The sequence below is a fragment of the Bufo gargarizans genome, chromosome 4 (genome assembly GCF_014858855.1).
Source record: "Bufo gargarizans isolate SCDJY-AF-19 chromosome 4, ASM1485885v1, whole genome shotgun sequence".
Classification (NCBI taxonomy): domain Eukaryota; kingdom Metazoa; phylum Chordata; class Amphibia; order Anura; family Bufonidae; genus Bufo; species Bufo gargarizans.
Window position 1 is genome coordinate 85,750,462 of NC_058083.1, and position 17,631 is coordinate 85,768,092.

Below are 17,631 nucleotides of genomic sequence, written 5' to 3' on the forward strand. Positions count from 1 at the left end.
CCCTTACAGGAAGTGAAGCAGCGCCATCTTGGAAAAGTTTGAATGCAGTTCTCAGATCCCGGGAAAATCCGTCCAGAAATCTGAGTGAGTACTACTGGGGAAAGTAACGTTATTAAAGGCTGTTTGGGGCTGTTGTATGCCTGCCAGAGCATTATACTCCCCAAAATTGCACAGTCGCATGCGACTCTTAAAGGAGCCACGCACCAATTCCACTGCCGTTGCCAATAGCAACGCACACACAAAAAAACGCAATCTAGCCTACAATTACCCCTCTAGTCTGGTAGCAAATACCCAAAATCCATGTCTGACAGTGAAGATAACAACCAGTTGGACTGAAGCGATCCACCTGTGGCAGCTGCAGCCACATGCATCATGCCTCTTACTATGCCATATTACTTTGGAGCACCCTGGCTCCCACGTTACACAGGAGAATCCGATTCACTCAGGGAATTCCGCGATAAAATGCTGGCTACCTTTAAGCTATATCCAGTATCTCAGGACCAGAAAATAGAAATCCTGATTGGTCAGTAATAGGCTGCGCTCCGAGAGGTCAAGTCCTGGCCCCAGCTAGAGCGAAAAACAGCTGAGCAGATCCTAGACCGACTCAGTATCACCTTTGAAACTAGGACCGCATCTGAACTGAAGATGCGTTTCTTTGGGAAATGACAGCAGTCCACAGAGTCATTAAGAGACTTTCCCCTATCCCTGCAAGAAGCTCTGTGGGCAGTTATCCAGCTAGATGCCCAAGAAGCTGAGGGACAAGATGAGACCCTCAGGGAGTAGTTTACCGAAGGTGTCCTTGACGAACCTCTCAAACGGCCGTTGAAAATGCTGTCCGTTCAGCACCCGGATATCCCGTTCCTAGATTTTAAGGAGCTTGCTATTGGCATCCTGGAAGAAAATCACCACTCTGAACCGCCTGAAGATAGAAAGGCCTGGCCCGTCCTGCGATCCGCTGCCCACGGCCAGATAGCGGAGTGTGGGGCCTAGACACCTGTCCCAGAAGCTGTGGCAGCCCTGACTGCCAAAGTTGCCCTCCTAGCTGAGAATATGACCGAGGAAGGGACCGCTACACCCAGAAACCGTCCTCCACACAGTCTGCGAGAGGATAGACGACGACCGATCTGTAGGTTGTCAAGCCCTCGCTATCGACATACCGAGAAACCGAAATGCCGGTATTGTCAGAAATATGGACACACTGAAGATAATTGCTGGCAGTTAAACAAATATCCCATGAGGCCAAGGACCGCCCCTCAGGAGGAAGAATACTAGGTCCCGAAGCTCTAGCATTCATGCCGAGATATGTGGGAGGCCGCCCTGTGATTGAAGTTAGCATCAACGGAGTAACGTTTTCTGCTTTGATCGACACCGGATCTCAAGTAATTACCATCCGCCGATCAGCATTCAAAATATGCCGGAAAGGAGCCCAGTTGACACAGCCCCCGAAAACCTGGATCCACATCAGGGCTACTAATGGCAAAACGGTACCCATCCTAGGTTATTGGGAACCCACCTTACCGATCCAAGATACCAAACTCCTACACCAGGGAGTAGCCATGATCCAAGTTCTAGGTGACGATGAAGAACCTGTTGTCCTTGGGATGAATGTAATCGGGAACTGTTACACTGAAGTGCAAGAAGCCTTGAAGAAAACCCTATTAACGGCACCCAGTGCGGCTCTACGTGTCATCAGCCAGACCCTCCAAGTGTTAACCGCTCAACAAAAATTCAGTAACCGACAGGGAGAAATATGCCGCATTCGCATCAACGATGCTCAACCTATTAGACTTCAACCTGGAGCAGAGACCCTGATATGGTGCCGAGCTTGTATCGGGGCCCGAGGTCAGGATTACCAGGCCCTCGTGGAGCCCATACAATTACAAGATCACCCTCTTGTCCGAGTGGCCAGGAGTCTGGTCACGTGGAAGAGTACCCATCCGTTTGGTCAATCAAAGTGATGAAACAGTGGAACTAAAGAAATATTATCCAGTGGCGAGTCGTCACGTCCGTCTACAAGACGTCCTGGATTCCCTTACTGCTGCTGAACAGCAATCGCTTCAAACAGCGGATGCAGCCAAAAATCCGTCTGAACAACCTTGGTGGGCCGAACTTCACATTGAAGATGCCACCACCTCTGCCGAACAACCCAAAGATGTGTTGGACTTAGCCAAGGAGCACTATCCAGTCTTCAGTAAACATCCCTTGGACTATGGTCAAACGAGCGTAATGAAACACACTATTCCCACTTGCACTCACCCTCCAATCAAAGAGAGATATAGGCCAGTGCCTCCTGCCCTATACCAGCAGGTGAAGAAGATGGTTCAGTACATGAAAACAGCTAATGTCATCCAGGATAGTCACAGCCCCTGGGCTGCCCCTTTGGTCCCTGTAAAGAAGAAGGACGGACCCATCGTTTCTGGGTGGATTATCACAAAATTAACAACATTACGCACAAGGAAGCGTACCCCCTGCCATGAATTGAAGAGTGTCTAGCAGCCCTGGGATCTGCTGCTTATTTCTCAACCCTGGATCTAACCAGTGGCTATTGGTAAGTCCCCATGGCGCCAGAAGATAAGGAGAAAACAGCCTTTACTACCCCAATGGGTCTGTTCGAGTTCAACTACATGCCGTTTGGGCTGTGCAACGCCCCTGAAACATTCCATAGACTGGTGGAAAGATGCCTTGGACAAAAAACTTCAAATCTGTATTGCTGTACTTGGATGATGTGATTGTCTACTCCAAGACTTATGAAAAGCATTTATAACATTTAGCAGATGTATTCCAGACTCTGGCTCAACATGGATTGAAAGTTAGACCTTCAAAGTGTCACTTGTTGAAACCCCTAGTGAAATATCTGGGACATGTAAGTACGAAGGCGTGAAACCGGACCCTGATAAGATAGCGTCATTACAAAACTGGCCCGCTCCTAAGACCGTCAAAGAGGTCAAGAGCTTCCTCGGATTTGCGAGTTACTATCGGAGATTTATCCCACACTTCGCTCAAATTGCGGAGCCCATCCAGGAGCTTTTAAAGGGTCATCCTAAAGGCAGTCAGAATCCTAAAATACCTATAGAGTGGAATGAAGAGCAAGAGATTGCTTTCCAACTGCTAAAAGAAAAACTCACTGAACCAGGGCTACCCTGACTATAGCCTGCCATTCAGTCTCTCTATACGGATGCCAGTAAAAAAGGGTTAGGAGTCGTATTATCTCAGACTCAAGCTGGGACCGAAAGAGTCATCGCCTACGCCAGCAGATCTTTATGAGAACCGGAGCAGAATGACCACAATTATAGCTCCTTCAAACTGGAATTCTTGACCTTGGTATGGGCTGTAACTGAGAAGTTCAAGGATTATCTAGCGGCTACATCTTTCACCGTCTATACAGATAATAATCCACTGGCTCATTTGAACACTGCATGTCTGGGAGCTCTAGAGCAAAGATGGGCCTCTAGACTTTACTATTAAGTACCGGACAGGCAAAGCTAACGACAACGCTGATGCCTTATCCAGGCTACCTGCTCAGAATGAACTAATTTCCAAAGACGATCAGTGGGAAGATGTTGAAATGCCTATGTTCTACTCCCGATTTGCCCGGCAGGAATCTCTACGCACTATGCACCAGGTCTCCAAAGCCTCTAATGCTCCAAGGACAAGTGGTCCCTCGCCTCCAGTTGAGAAAGAGCTATGGCTCCAACTACAAGCAGAGAGTAGAGTTATCGGAGAACTGTTGGATTACTTTTCCAGTGGGAGAGTACAACAACGGAGAATGCTCTTCATACAGAGAGATCTACTCCTCAGAAGAACGCTTGATCCAGTCACCTATGAGCATGTTTATCAGATAGTGGTGCCCTGGAGAGATGTCAAGATGGTAATGGACATGTAGCATAACAGGTCTGGTCACTTTGGAACCCAAAAGCCGGAAGCCACCATCAGGCGGTGTTTCTATTGGACTGGCATGAAAAGTGATATCGAAGCCTGGTGTCGGGAATGCCCCACCTGTGCTGTGGCCATTAGAGAAAGGCATGATCAGCCAGCCCCCCTTCGTCCAATAGTGAGTAAGAGCCACGATTTCTAGAGGACTATCGACCACGTGAAACTGGAACCCAGCAGATACGGGTACACCTATGCTATGACGATCATAGACCACTACACCAAGTTCATTGTGGCTTTAGTTGTGAAGTTGTGAAGGAGTGACAAAACTACAGCAGCTGCTCTGTGGAAAAGCTTAATTCTACCATATGGGTGTCCTGACAAGATCCTCACTGACCAAGGATCCGCATTCGAGTCTCAATTGTTCTTTTGTACAACTGGAAAAACTGAGAACCACCGCATATCACCCACAAGGAAATGGCCTGTGCGAAAAGATGAACCAAACCCTGATTAATATGCTCAAGGCCGTAACACCTCACAAGAGAGCCAAGTAGCCTTTGCTTCTGCCTGAACTAATGTACCTGTACAACAACACAACTCACTGCTCCACCGGGTACACCCCATACTACCTCATGTTTGGAAGACAGGGTCGTTTACCTGCAGACCTTGCCCTTGACATCCCTGTGCCGGACTCTGAACCACTCTTTCCCCAATCTGAGTGGGTCAAAGAGCATCAGAAGCGCTTAGAGGATGCCAGAGAAATAGTGGACTCTAAAATAGAGAAAGCTCAACAAAAACAGGACTTTGATCAACATGCACATGCTGAGCCCTTGCAACCAGGAGACAAGGTTTGGCTCACCCAGTAAGCAAGCTGGATAGTCGCTGGGAACGCGAACCATACACAGTTGTGGCTGTCCCCTCATCAGAGGTCTATGAGATCCAGAGAGCGGATAAAGGTACTCAGCGAGTACACCGCAACAGGCTCAAGAAGTGCCTGTAGGAACCTGTTCAGGAACAGCCAAGAGCAGTGGATAAATCACTTGAACCACCATTGCCTCAAGTGACTGAGACTCCAACAGAGTTGTCGTCCATGCTGGACCCCCTTCAACGGCTCTCTCTGCCTCAAATTTGAGTTCTGATGCCAATTCCTGCATTCTGCAGAACCAAGTCCAGTGGACAATCCTCCTTTACAAGAACCGGACACTACTTCTACCCCCGGAGACTCTTAACTGTCCTTGCGGAGATCCCAACGGATCAACAAAGATATCCCACCTGCCCGTTATCAGGAATCCTTTGAAACGAGTGTTTAGTTATAGAGACATTAGGAGCCAAGCCATCGACACATCTTGAGAAACTTGCCCCTTGTTTTGTGGTTATATTTTCTTTTTCTTTTTCACCCTTCCTTTTTGTGCCTGAACTTCATGGACTCCAAACTTTAACTATACCCCATGTGGATTACAAATAACTTTACTACCTCATGTGGATTACATGTTCATGGATATGTTCCCGTTTTGCAACATTACAAGCAAGCACCCAAAGAATAAACGTATACCTGAGCTCTGTGTGATTTCAACTGTCATATTTTTGCACTAACGTTTTAAAGTTTCAGCAACGTTCAAGCACCTTAGCCCATTGTATGGACTCTTTCACAAGTACAATGTGACCTCTTTTGCACTCTAAATGGACTCTGGACATTATATTGCTAGTCAGATAGTTAGCGTTTTTGCTTTATTACTCATACGGACTGCCTCTGAGGACTTAAAAGTACTAATGGTCCTGTATTTCTCTTGTAATAGCTAGAAAGCCTAGGTATGATATTGTAATGTATTGTTGCTGCACAGGTAGGACCAAGTGGTAAAGTCACAAGCAGGTCTAACACTTTGTAAGGGTAACCCACTGCTAATCTGTGTGTTTTGAGGAAATAGTCCTCATGAAAAATGGGAGAATACTGGTTCCTCCTCCTATTTGTCTGTGTTCTAAGGCCTTGCGCACCGCCTTATAGATATCTAGGTTTTAGCTACCTGTTTCAATCATCAAGGCGACAAAGCGTAAAGCATAATTAGAACTTGTTGCAGGAAGGGAACACAAGATAAAGCCACTCTTCTATCTGCGGGCATTTCATTGCATAGTGGTGGGATAACCGAGTAAAGACACCCCCAAGCTTCCTTTGGTGTTCATGGCCAGAACACTCCAAAGTTAGGGCTTATGCACACGACCGTATGCCCTCCGAGACATACGGTCCATGAGCGGGCCATATGTCCCGGAACAGCATACATCGTGCACACAGGAGCGAACAGCATCATAAGTTACTATGATGCTGTGGGCATCGGGCCGCCCGCGGAACTATTGTCCCGCACTCATATGATGTTATGAGTGTGGGACAATAGCCCCGCAGGCAGCCCAATGCGCACAGCATCATAGTAACCTATGATGCTGTGCGCTCCCGTGCACACGATGCATGCCGCTCCGAGACATATGGCCTGCTCACGGACCGCATGTTTCGGAGGGCATACGGTCGTGTGCATAAGCCCTTAGTCATGATTGAGCGCTTAGTGCATACCTGGTTATACCTAAGAGGGAAACTGTTCTCGGACACCCCACTCATCGGAGAAGAGACCTTGTAGTAGCTGTTGCTACATCAGTTAGTAACTGTATATATAGTCTAATGCAGCACTTTAACTTCCCTTGGGTACCCTTGGAACTTACCCTAAGCACAAGCCGAGGGCGGCTTGCTTCTTAAGTAAGGGGGAATGTAATGCGCCCAAGTGGCATTACCCCTCCTACACCCTGCTTCTGTCTGTATATGCAATAACCATGTCATCCTATGCTTTTATTCCAGGTCCTCCATGTAGTGTGCATTTCTTCCTATGCATTAGTGTTTGTTCATGTAATAACCTGGTTCCCCAGCGGGTGGCAGCATACTTGGCAGTGCTACTCTACAGAGGGTGGAACCTGGTTTTCCAGCTCTCTTATACTCTCCTCCAAGGAGAAAGCACGATCTAGTTAGAACCAGTTGGTTCCTGCACTACATGCTGTAGGGAGAAAAGCAGACGCTTGTCCTTGTGGGACTGAGCTCTCCCTAAAAGCCAGACAGGACAAGAAGTTCCTAAGATCACAGTGAGAGACAAACTTAGAACAACAGCATCAAGCAGAAAGGAAAGCATTCCTATTTAATATTGCTGACATAGCAGAGCTGAGAGAGTACAGTCGTGGCCAAAAGAATAACACAAGTATTAGTTTTCACAAAGTTTGCTGCTAAACTGCTTTTAGATCTTTGTTTCAGTTGTTTCTGTGATGTAGTGAAATATAATTACAAGCACTTCATACTTTTCATAGGCTTTTATCGACAATTACATGACATTTATGCAAAGAGTCAGTATTTGCAGTGTTGGCCCTTCTTTTTCAGGACCTCTGCAATTCGACTGGGCATGCTCTCAATCAACTTCTGGGCCAATTCACATTCTTTCATAATCACTTCTTGGAGTTTGTCAGAATTAGTGGGTTTTTGTTTGTCCACCCGCCTCTTGAGGATTGACCACAAGTTCTCAATGGGATTAAGATCTGGGGAGTTTCCAGGCCATGGACCCAAAATGTCAACGTTTTGGTCCCTGAGCCACTTAGTTATCACTTTTGCCTTATGGCACGGTGCTCCATCGTGCTGGAAAATGCATTGTTTTTCACCAAACTGTTGTTGGATTGTTGGAAGAAGTTGCTGTTGCAGGGTGTTTTGGTACCATTCTTTATTCATGGCTGTGTTTTTGGGCAAAATTGTGAGTGAGCCCACTACCTTGGATGAGAAGCAACCCTACACATGAATGGTCTCAGGATGCTTTACTGTTGGCATGACACAGGACTGATGGTAGCGCTCACCTTTTCTTCTCCGGACAAGCCTTTTTCCTGATGCCCCAAACAATCGGAAAGAGGCTACATCGGAGAATATGACTTTGCCCCAGTCCTCAGCAGTCCATTCACCATATTTTCTGCAGAAGATCAATCTGTCCCTAATGTTTTTTTGGGAGAGAAGTGGCTTCTTTGCTGCCCTTCTTGACACCAGGCCATCTTCCAAAAGTTTTAACCTCACTGTGCGTGCAGATGCGCTCACACCTGCCTGCTGCCATTCCTGAGCAAGCTCTGCACTGGTGGCACTCCGATCCCGCAGCTGAATCCTCTTTAGGAGACGATCCTGGCGCTTGCTGGACTTTCTTGGACGCCCTGAAGCCTTCCTAACAAGAATTGAACCTCTTTCCTTGAAGTTCTTGATGATCCTATAAATTGTTGATTGAGGTGCAATCTTAGTAGCCACAATATCCTTGCCTGTGAAGCCATTTTTATGCAACGCAATGATGGCTGCACACGCTTCTTTGCAGGTCACCATGGTTAACAATGGAAGAACAATGATTTCAAGCATCACCCTCCTTTTAACAGGTCATGTCTGCCATTTTAATCCAACCAGCCTGACATAATGATCTCCAGCCTTGTGCTCGTCAACATTCTCACCTGAGTTAACAGGACGATTACTGAAATGATCTCAGCAGGTCCTTTAATGACAGAAATGAAATGCAGTGGAAAGTTTTTTTTGGGATTAAGTTAATTTGCATGGCAAAGAAGGACTATGCAATTCATCTCATCACTCTTCATAACATTCTCGAGTATATGCAAATTGCTATTATAAAACCTTAAGCAGCAACTTTTCCAATATTTATGCAATTCTCAAAACTTTTGGCCACGACTGTACACTACAGATTCAGCAGGGAGAAGTTTGTTTTCCTGCCAAAGTCCTGCTAAAACCTGTTGGGAACCAAGACAAGTTCTGTGGATTGTTTGGATTTAGTACTTGCTTTTACTTGGTTTATTACAAGTAAAAGCAATTGTTCAACACAACACAACATCTTCATGGATATTGTGGCCACTTCTACACCACCCTGGCAATCCTACAACTGGGTACCAACAGTTCACTTAAAGGGAGCCTTGTGCTTCCGTTGCTGGAAGGCAACTGGCGTCACGACTACTTACTATAACAGAGGGACATATAATCGTAAAAACTTCTTAAAGGGTAAGGGTTACTCCAAACGCTGAACCCGTCCGTTGCAAAAGCACCAGCTTACGTGAGCTCCCACGGTCCCGGCCACCACCTTGTAATCTATCAGTGGTGGTCGTGCTTGCACACTGTAAAGAAAAAATGCTATCTTCTCTGGTGGCCGGGACTGTGGGAGCTCACATAGGCTGGTGCTTTTTTCTATAGTGTACAAGCACAGCCATGCTGCTGGACTGCAGGCTGGTCATAACCATGGAAACTTTCTCTGCATAATAAATGCTGTTTGATAAAGTGGCAAAACCACTTTAAAGTAAATGTGTCATTAGAAAATGACTTATTATTTAAACCTATTTTAAAAAATAATTTATGATGTTATTTTTCATTTTCCACGTCAATATCTATATTTAAACAAAACCCATAAAACCCTGCAGTTTTCGCACTGGCCACTAAGCCTAATAAAAGGCGCCACTTCTTGGTCTGTACAGATCACTTTACTGCAGTTATGTCCTTATCTATACACAGAGGTGATATAAATACAGGAAGGATTAGAATGACAGATAAGACCGGATCCACCCTTCACAATAGGTGATTGTCAGAGCTTATCTATTCTTTCCTTGTACAATCATCTCTGCACAGGTCACAAAGCTGCCTAGAGAACTCTCCATAGAAGTCACTGAGGTCTCTTCCTGACCACTGTGTCTGTGGACCATGGGGCTGCCGTAAAGCAATTTTCTTAATGCTTTCTAAATGCTGTTCAGAACAGCTCAGGCAAAATGGCCGCCCCCATAATCATATTCAGGAAATAGAATAATAAAATCTGTAATCAGAAAATACAAACAAATTAGAAAAAAAGATGTTGGTGACACATTTCCTTTAAGGCGCATTTACAAGAGACAACGAACAGGCAATTATCAGGAAGGAAGCGTTCCCAGTGCTCGTCAGTGTAGATGAAGAGCTGCATTTACATGCAGCAATCACTTTCATTGTATGGAGACGAGAGATGGCTACTGCCGTAGTAACGTTTGTTCCTGATAATCGACACGACAATTGTGCAGTGTATGTCTGCCATTACAGCAGGGATGCATAGCCTGCGGCCCGGGGGCCAAACGTGGCCATCAATACTATTGTGTGCGGCCCTAAACCATCTGATAAGCATCTGTACTCAGACAGTCTTGCGACTGTTGACATATTTTTTATATATTTTCCCATTAGGTGGTACTCCTGGAAGTGTAACCAGACATTTATGGTATACGCTGTATATTCAATATGCCATACATACAGTATTTTAGTTGGTAATATCCCTTTAAGTTTTATTTTCGACCCATGGGACTGGTTCAGTGTGACAATGTGGCCCCCAACCCGAAAAGTGTGCTCCGCTGCATTACATCTTCTAGCACCACCAGCGGACTCAATGTCTCAGTTAATGTCAGGATAAAATTCCCCATAAGCCCACCTGCACACAGGTGAACGCACATGAGATCTGCATGAATTTACGTTCAGATTTATGTTAGACGTTGTGGATTTTAGGGCGCGTATGCTGCAGAAACGAAGAGAGTTTTTTTGGTGCGTTATGCGGTTTTGCCGCAGATCTCACCCTTCCATTGAAAAGGGTGAAATCCGCTGCTAAAACCGAAAACATATCGGACATGCTGCAGATTTGGAAATTCACAATGCAGGTCAATTTCTAGACTGAAAAAAATCTGCTAAGTGTAGATGAGATTTGCGCAATCTCACACACTTCGCTGGTACTGTAATACGCTGCAGTTGTTTTGCACATGAATCCGCCCGGAATAACCACATGTATTCTGCAATGTGTGCAGGTGGCATAATAAGGACCCCACTTGTTGCAGCATTCCATGCTTGGCCTCATCAGCTAAAGCCGGGTCCACATCACCGCTTTGGCATCTGTTTTAGTCATTTCCATCTAAGATCTTGCATGCAGGACTTTTTTTCTGTCTAAAATAACGGATCCCAGACGTAAATGGCTAAAACAGTTGCCAAATGTGTGTAACTGAGCATGACAGGTGCTTAAAATACAGGATCCGTTTTTTCTTCTGACGGATCATGTGAACTCGGCCTAAGTCGTACGGTATATAACAGGTTACCTTTCTCATTTAGCACCTCCCGACATCCCCCGTACATGTACGGCACAGCAGGAAACAGTCACCGTGTCTAATGACATCAGGCCATTTTTTCTAATCCCCAGGGGGTTTCACGATCCCCCCAGTATCAGAAATCGCTGTGATTAGCCAGTCAATTCCGACCATCCAGTTGCAGCATTTTTACTGTAAAATCCATGGAAGGGGCTACAGGTGGCCAAAAATGAAAGTGACTGGGGGCTGTATGAAACAAGGGGGAGTTGGTGGTGGTATTTACAGATTGGGAACTTAAAGTGGCCCTGGAAAAAAAAAAAAAAAAGTGGCCCCATGTTGTAGGTGGGACAGAGGCCATCTAAAATAACGGATCCCAGATGTAAATGGCTAAAACAGGTGCCAAATGTGCTTAACTGAGCATGACGGATGCTTAAAATACAGGATCCGTTTTTTCTTTATTTTTCTCTTCTTCAGACGGATCATGTGAACCCGGCCTAAGTTGTACGGCATACAACAGCCTCCAAGTAACACAAGTAGGTGGGGCCAACAGAAGTAGGTGGGGCCAGCAATACTGTATTGCAGCACAAAATAACTGCCCCAGCAGAACCAAATCCCACAGTACAGCACATAATACTGCCGCCTTCACCAAAGTATTCTACTGTATCACCATCCAGAGGATAGTGATAGTCACGTTCAGGAGGGAGCCTGTCGATGTCGTCCATGTGCATAAGAAGCTGATGATCAAAGCATTAATTAACCATCCGAGATCATTATGTACTTGGCTGGTCGCCACAAGGAGGGCTCGGGCATCGGCATCGGCCCACGGGAAAATTTCCCTGTAGGGTCTATAGCCAATCCGCCCCTGGGTGGTGGTACCACCCCTCTATGTGCTGCAATTGGTCAGTTTGTCATACCAACCAATCGCACCACAAGAGGGGCTTCTAGTATAATGATGACTGGAATGGGGTTGTGTGCTCCTTGTGGTTCACCGCTGTGCTCTGTGTGGTTATTGCTGTGATCATCACCTGCGGCATTCCGAGGATCCTTGCTCCCATTTCTTAATTGCATCTCAATATCCCTTTCCCCCCCCCCCCAATCCACCTCCTCCCCATGTGCAAGCATGACCACCGCTGATGGATTGCAGGGTGGCCGTAACCATGGAACCGGGCAGTATATAATGTGGTGAAAAAATGAATCCAGCCAGAAAAGGAAGCAATATGAATAATAGCAATACATTAGTAAGTGCCTTGTATTAACCTTCTCTACATGCTAAATACCACTTGCAGAAGTGAGACAGCCCCTTTAATGCTGCGGGAACATCACTGGTGAACCACAGCAGTCTGCCACCTAAGGCCTCTTTCAGACGGGCGTTGCGAGAAAATGTGCGGGTGCGTTGCGGGAACACCCGTGATTTTTCCGCGCAAGTGCAAAACATTGTCATGCGTTTTGCACGCGCGTGAGAAAAATCGGCATGTTTGGTACCCAAACCCGAACATCTTCACAGAAGTTCGGGCTTGGGATCGGTGTTCTGTAGATTGTATTATTTTCCCTTATAACATGGTTATAAGGGAAAATAATAGCATTCTGAATACAGAATGCATAGTATAATAGTGCTGGAGGGGTAAAAAGGAGGGGTAAAAAAGAAAAAAAAATTTTTTAAATCTAACTCACCTTAGTCCACTTGATCGCGTAGCCCGGCATCTCTTCTGTCTCCTTTGCTGAACAGGACCTGTGGTGAGCATTCATTTCAGGAAAAGGACCTGTGGTGACGTCACTCCGGTCATCAGATGATCCATCACCATGGTAAAAGAACATGTGATGACCGGAGTGACGTCACCACAAGTCCTGTTCAGCAAAGGAGACAGACGAGATGCCGGGCAGCGCGATCAAGTGGATTAAGGCGAGTTAAAAAAAATATATTATTATTTTTAACCCCTCCAGCGCTATTGTACTATGCATTCTGTATTCAGAATGGTATTATTTTACCTTATAACCATGTTATAAGGGAAAATAATAATGATCGGGTCTCCATCCCGATCCTCTCCTAGCAACCGTGCGTGAAAATCACACCGCATCCGCACTTGCTTGCGGATGCTTGCGATTTTCACGCAAACCCTATTCATTTCTATGGGGCCTGCGTTCCGTGAAAAACGCACAAAATAGAGCATGCTGCGATTTTCACACAACGCATAAGTGATGCGTGAAAATCACCGCTCATGTGAACAGCCCCATAGAAATAAATGGGTACCGGATTCAGTGCGGGTGCAATGCGTTCAACTCGCGCATCGCATCCGCGTGGAAAACTCGCCCGTGTGAAAGGGCCCAAGAAACAGCGGAGGTGGAAAGAGGCACCAGAAATGGTGACTAAGACACTGTGGGTGAGATTGATCATCTCCCTTGCTCCAGAAAAATGGCTTTAAAAAGTCGCAAGCTGCGTGTTTGTGACTTTTTAAAGAAAAAAAAGTTGCAAATGCCTCTTTTTACACCGCCGTTGCAACTTTTCCCAAAGGGGGCGTAGTAAGAGTGGGTAAAGGGGCGTGGCCATCAGCCAAGACAATTTTATCTTCATTTTCACTAGTTTTCTGGTGCAAAAGGGGCCAGAAATCTACGGCACCTCTGAGCTGCTATAGATTTCTGTTTGGGTGCACAAACTGCTGGTGGCTACACCCAATTTATCACAGATTAGGCACATTTTCCAGCAGTTCTGATAACTCTCCCTCATTATGTATTGGAAGTTATTATTACATCAGAAGATCGCAGTCAGACATCTTATCCAAGACAGGGACTCCTGCCATAGGACTTCATCGATACATATTTTAGTGCACTTTAATGATAGATAATCCAGGATGTGGTGATCATAAGTGACTTTGAAATTTCCGGTTGGCACATGTGTATAATTGTACTTTAGTGCCTGAGCGCGGGGCCTGCGGCACACGGTAGGTTGTTTGACTATTTGGACCAGGATCATACTATAGTACACTTAGGAGGGTTGATATAAGTTATGTTTTCTTCTTGTTTTGTGTTTTTATGCAGCAATGCGGCATCTGATCGTCTCAGGATTTTTAATAAAATATGAAGGACAGATTTACAGTTATGTGGGTTCCTTGAGTACCATTACAATTATACTTGTCAATATAGTTCTTTACTGTCTAGAAGAGACTGGATACTCCATACTACAGCACATTCTCCACCCAATATCATTTGTGCCCACTAGTCAGCCACCCATTTTCTAGCATTTAACGCACTTTACACATATTGACTCACACTTACACAAACTTGTAGAATGTTCCCATCATCCAAAAGAGGGCACAGGCCCACATTGCCTCTTATATGGATACAGCCAGCGCTGTATCCGCTTATCCTTCTCCTCCAGTCATGAGAGACCCTAAAGAAGGCACCACAGCTGAGACATCTCCTCCTCGTGATCCCATATGGATCCCACCCCCTGAGAATTGTCAGATTCAAAATCCTGAGTTTTCCAGCAGCTCAGGAGTCCAGGGTGACACTGCGGACTTCGCAGAAAGTGATTTGTTCAAAATCTCAGAGGATTTTGTAAATTTAATGGTGGCCCAAAATAATTTATGTGCCCAGAAATGTATTTCCCATATCATTTGCTCAACCCCTGAGGTGGGCCTTAGTAAATGCAGCAGAGATGATGACATTTTGGGGAAGTGCGCTGCATATGGGCCTTGTAAAAATGGCAGAAATTAGACATTATCGGAGTGGAGATGTTTTGTACCACAGACGGTTGAAATTAATGCTGTTATGTCTGCAATAACTATGGTAATGGTCAATGCCCATCCCAAAATGACCTGAGATTTGACCATCTGTTTAAAATTAGGCCAAATGTACACCCCTAAAAAAAAAAAAAAAAAAATTCATAGACAAGTTTCTTATTCATTTTAAGGGGAGGGTAAAATTACACCAATAGCAAGAGGGCAAGGTATGGAATTAAAATGGTAAAGGTTTTGTGATAGTACCCCAGGGTACACCCACAGGTTCCAGGTTTACAGAGGACAGGACACCCATACTGAACCAGAAATGATGTGAGAGTGTTATATGTAGAAGAGATTAGATAAGCGGAGAGCTGTATAATAGGAGGGCTACCACATTATTGCAAAACTAACATTTATTGATAAAATGCACACCTCAATACGGTTTTAAAAGTTGGCATAGAATACCAGCATGGAGAGAGCATAACACTGTCTTGTCTCATGTTGCAACCAGTCAGCAGAATGTCAAATGCAAAAGAAAATAAAAAATATTTAGAAAAGTAAATGCCAAGAATATAGTGTAAAATCAGATCAGAAACTGCACAGGTCCATTATGAACGCCAAGTGCTACTATCCTTGACCTTATTTTCTGACTGAAAACCCTTTAGGGTTGCTCGCACTATAGGCGATTTTTTTTTTTTTCTAAAACTGCTCTTTAATGGTGGGGTCACATCCAGCTATTTTTCGTGGAAAATCTTGATGCGTTTTATTTTTTAGCCAAAGGCAGAAGCAGATCCAGCAGGAAGGAAAAGAACACAGTTAAAGGCTGTGTACACCTTGGAGGGCAATTTTTGTATTATTGCATGGTACTTATGAGCTAAAAATCTATTTTTAAATTGGTCTTTATTAAAAAATATGGAGCCCTTTTTCTGTACAGAGCCGAGATGCTGTAGTAGCAGCCTGTGGATTTTCAGTCTTTTCCATCAGTTGAGGAGCAGTCGGACTCCTCATCTCTGACCTTATGGCTCCATTCACACGTCAGTAACGTGTTTTGTGGATCCACAAAACACGGACAGCGGTAATGTGCGTTCCACATTTTGTGGACTGCACATCGCCGGCACTAATAGAATTTGCCTATTCTTGTCTGCAATTGCGGACAAGAATAGGACATGTTCTATTTTTTGGGGAATGGAAATGCGGACCCGGACCATCAGTTTTATCCTAATGCATTCTGAATGGAGAGCAACCCGTTCAATGTGCATCAATTCAGTCCCTCTTAAAAAAAAAATGGCCAGAGAAAATACTGCAGCATGCTGTATTTTTCTCTCCGGAACACTTTCCGGATCTGCCCTTCCAGTCTGCGCATGCGCAGACCTTTAAATCTGGATGACACCGGATTGGTTTTTCCGGATGACACTGAAGAGACAGAGCCGGTATTTGAATGAATTTGCCAGACGGATCCGCATCCGGATTGGTCTGACAAATGCCATCAGTTTGCGTCCAGATTGCCGCATCAGGCATGCAGTTTCAGCGACGTTACTGCCTGCCGCAGGCAATCCTCTGACGCAAGTGTGAAAGTACTCTTAAATACGTTTTTCTGACCTGTTCATAAATTAGAGATGTCTTATGACTAGCACAAAGTGAACATAAAAAGTACAATTCACATAGCTAGACAGTTAACCCTTTGTCACTGAATGGTTTAATATTTTTTGTAAAGACCAATTGAAAAAATGTTTAGCCCAAAATGAGTAAAATGTTATTAAAAAAAAAAAAAAAAAAAAAAAAAAAAGGCAAGATGAGACTAAGGCTACTTTCACACTAGCGTTAATATTTTCCGGTATTGATATCCATCCTAGGGTTTCAATACCGGAAAAAAACACTTAATTTTTTTCCCCCGTTCATTGTCAATTCATTGACAAAATGTAACTGAACACAGAACAGAACGCTCCAAAATGCATTCCATTCTGTTCTCATACAGGACAGCAAACAGCAGCATGCTGCGGTTTACTTTCAGTCCTGGGATGCGGAGCAAGATGGATCTGTCATGACCCACAATGCAAGTCAATGGGGACGGATCAGTTTTCTCTGACAATAGAAACCGGATCCATCCTCCATTGACTTTTAATGGAGTTCATGACGGATAAGTCTTGGCTATGTTAAAGATCATACAACCAGATCCATTCATAACAGATCCAGTAACGGAAGCGTTTTTGATGAACCCTGCCAGATCCAGTAAAAACTCTAGTGTGAAAGTAGTCTGAGCCCTGACCACCAAGTGGCTGGGGCAGGAACTTTGCAATTTCAGAAGTTACCATACACTGCAATGGGAGCTACTAAAACAGTGGCGTGCCAGCCCACTTCACTCAGCCACCTTGTCTCATCCCGACTTAGTATGGCAAGATGAGACAACCTCTTTATTAAAGCCACCTAACAGATGACAACCATTAAAGGGGTTTTCCAACTGCATTTCCAGCAGCAATCAGGAAAAACGCTTCCGTTACCGATAATACAACCATCTCCATTGAAAATCAATGGGGACAGATCAGTTTTCTATTGTGGATCCGTCCTCATTGACTTGCATTGGGGGTCATGCTGGATCCGTTTTACTCTGCATCCCATGACTGAAAGCAAGCTGCGGTTTTCTCTCTGGTATGGTAACGCAACGGAATGCATTTAGGAGTATTCCATTCTGTCCCCATTGACAATGAATATGGACAAAATTGAAGCGTTTTTCTGCCGGGTCTCAATACCGGAAAAGAGAAGCGCTCGTGTGAAAGTAGCCTTAAACAGACAATGGAATAAAATAAATGGAGTAATATTCACCATACCAATCCCCTGCAGCTCCTGTGTAGACACTTCTCTGGTCCCCTACAGAGCCAACTTCAGCCACGGCATACGTGTTACCATGTAACCACTGCGG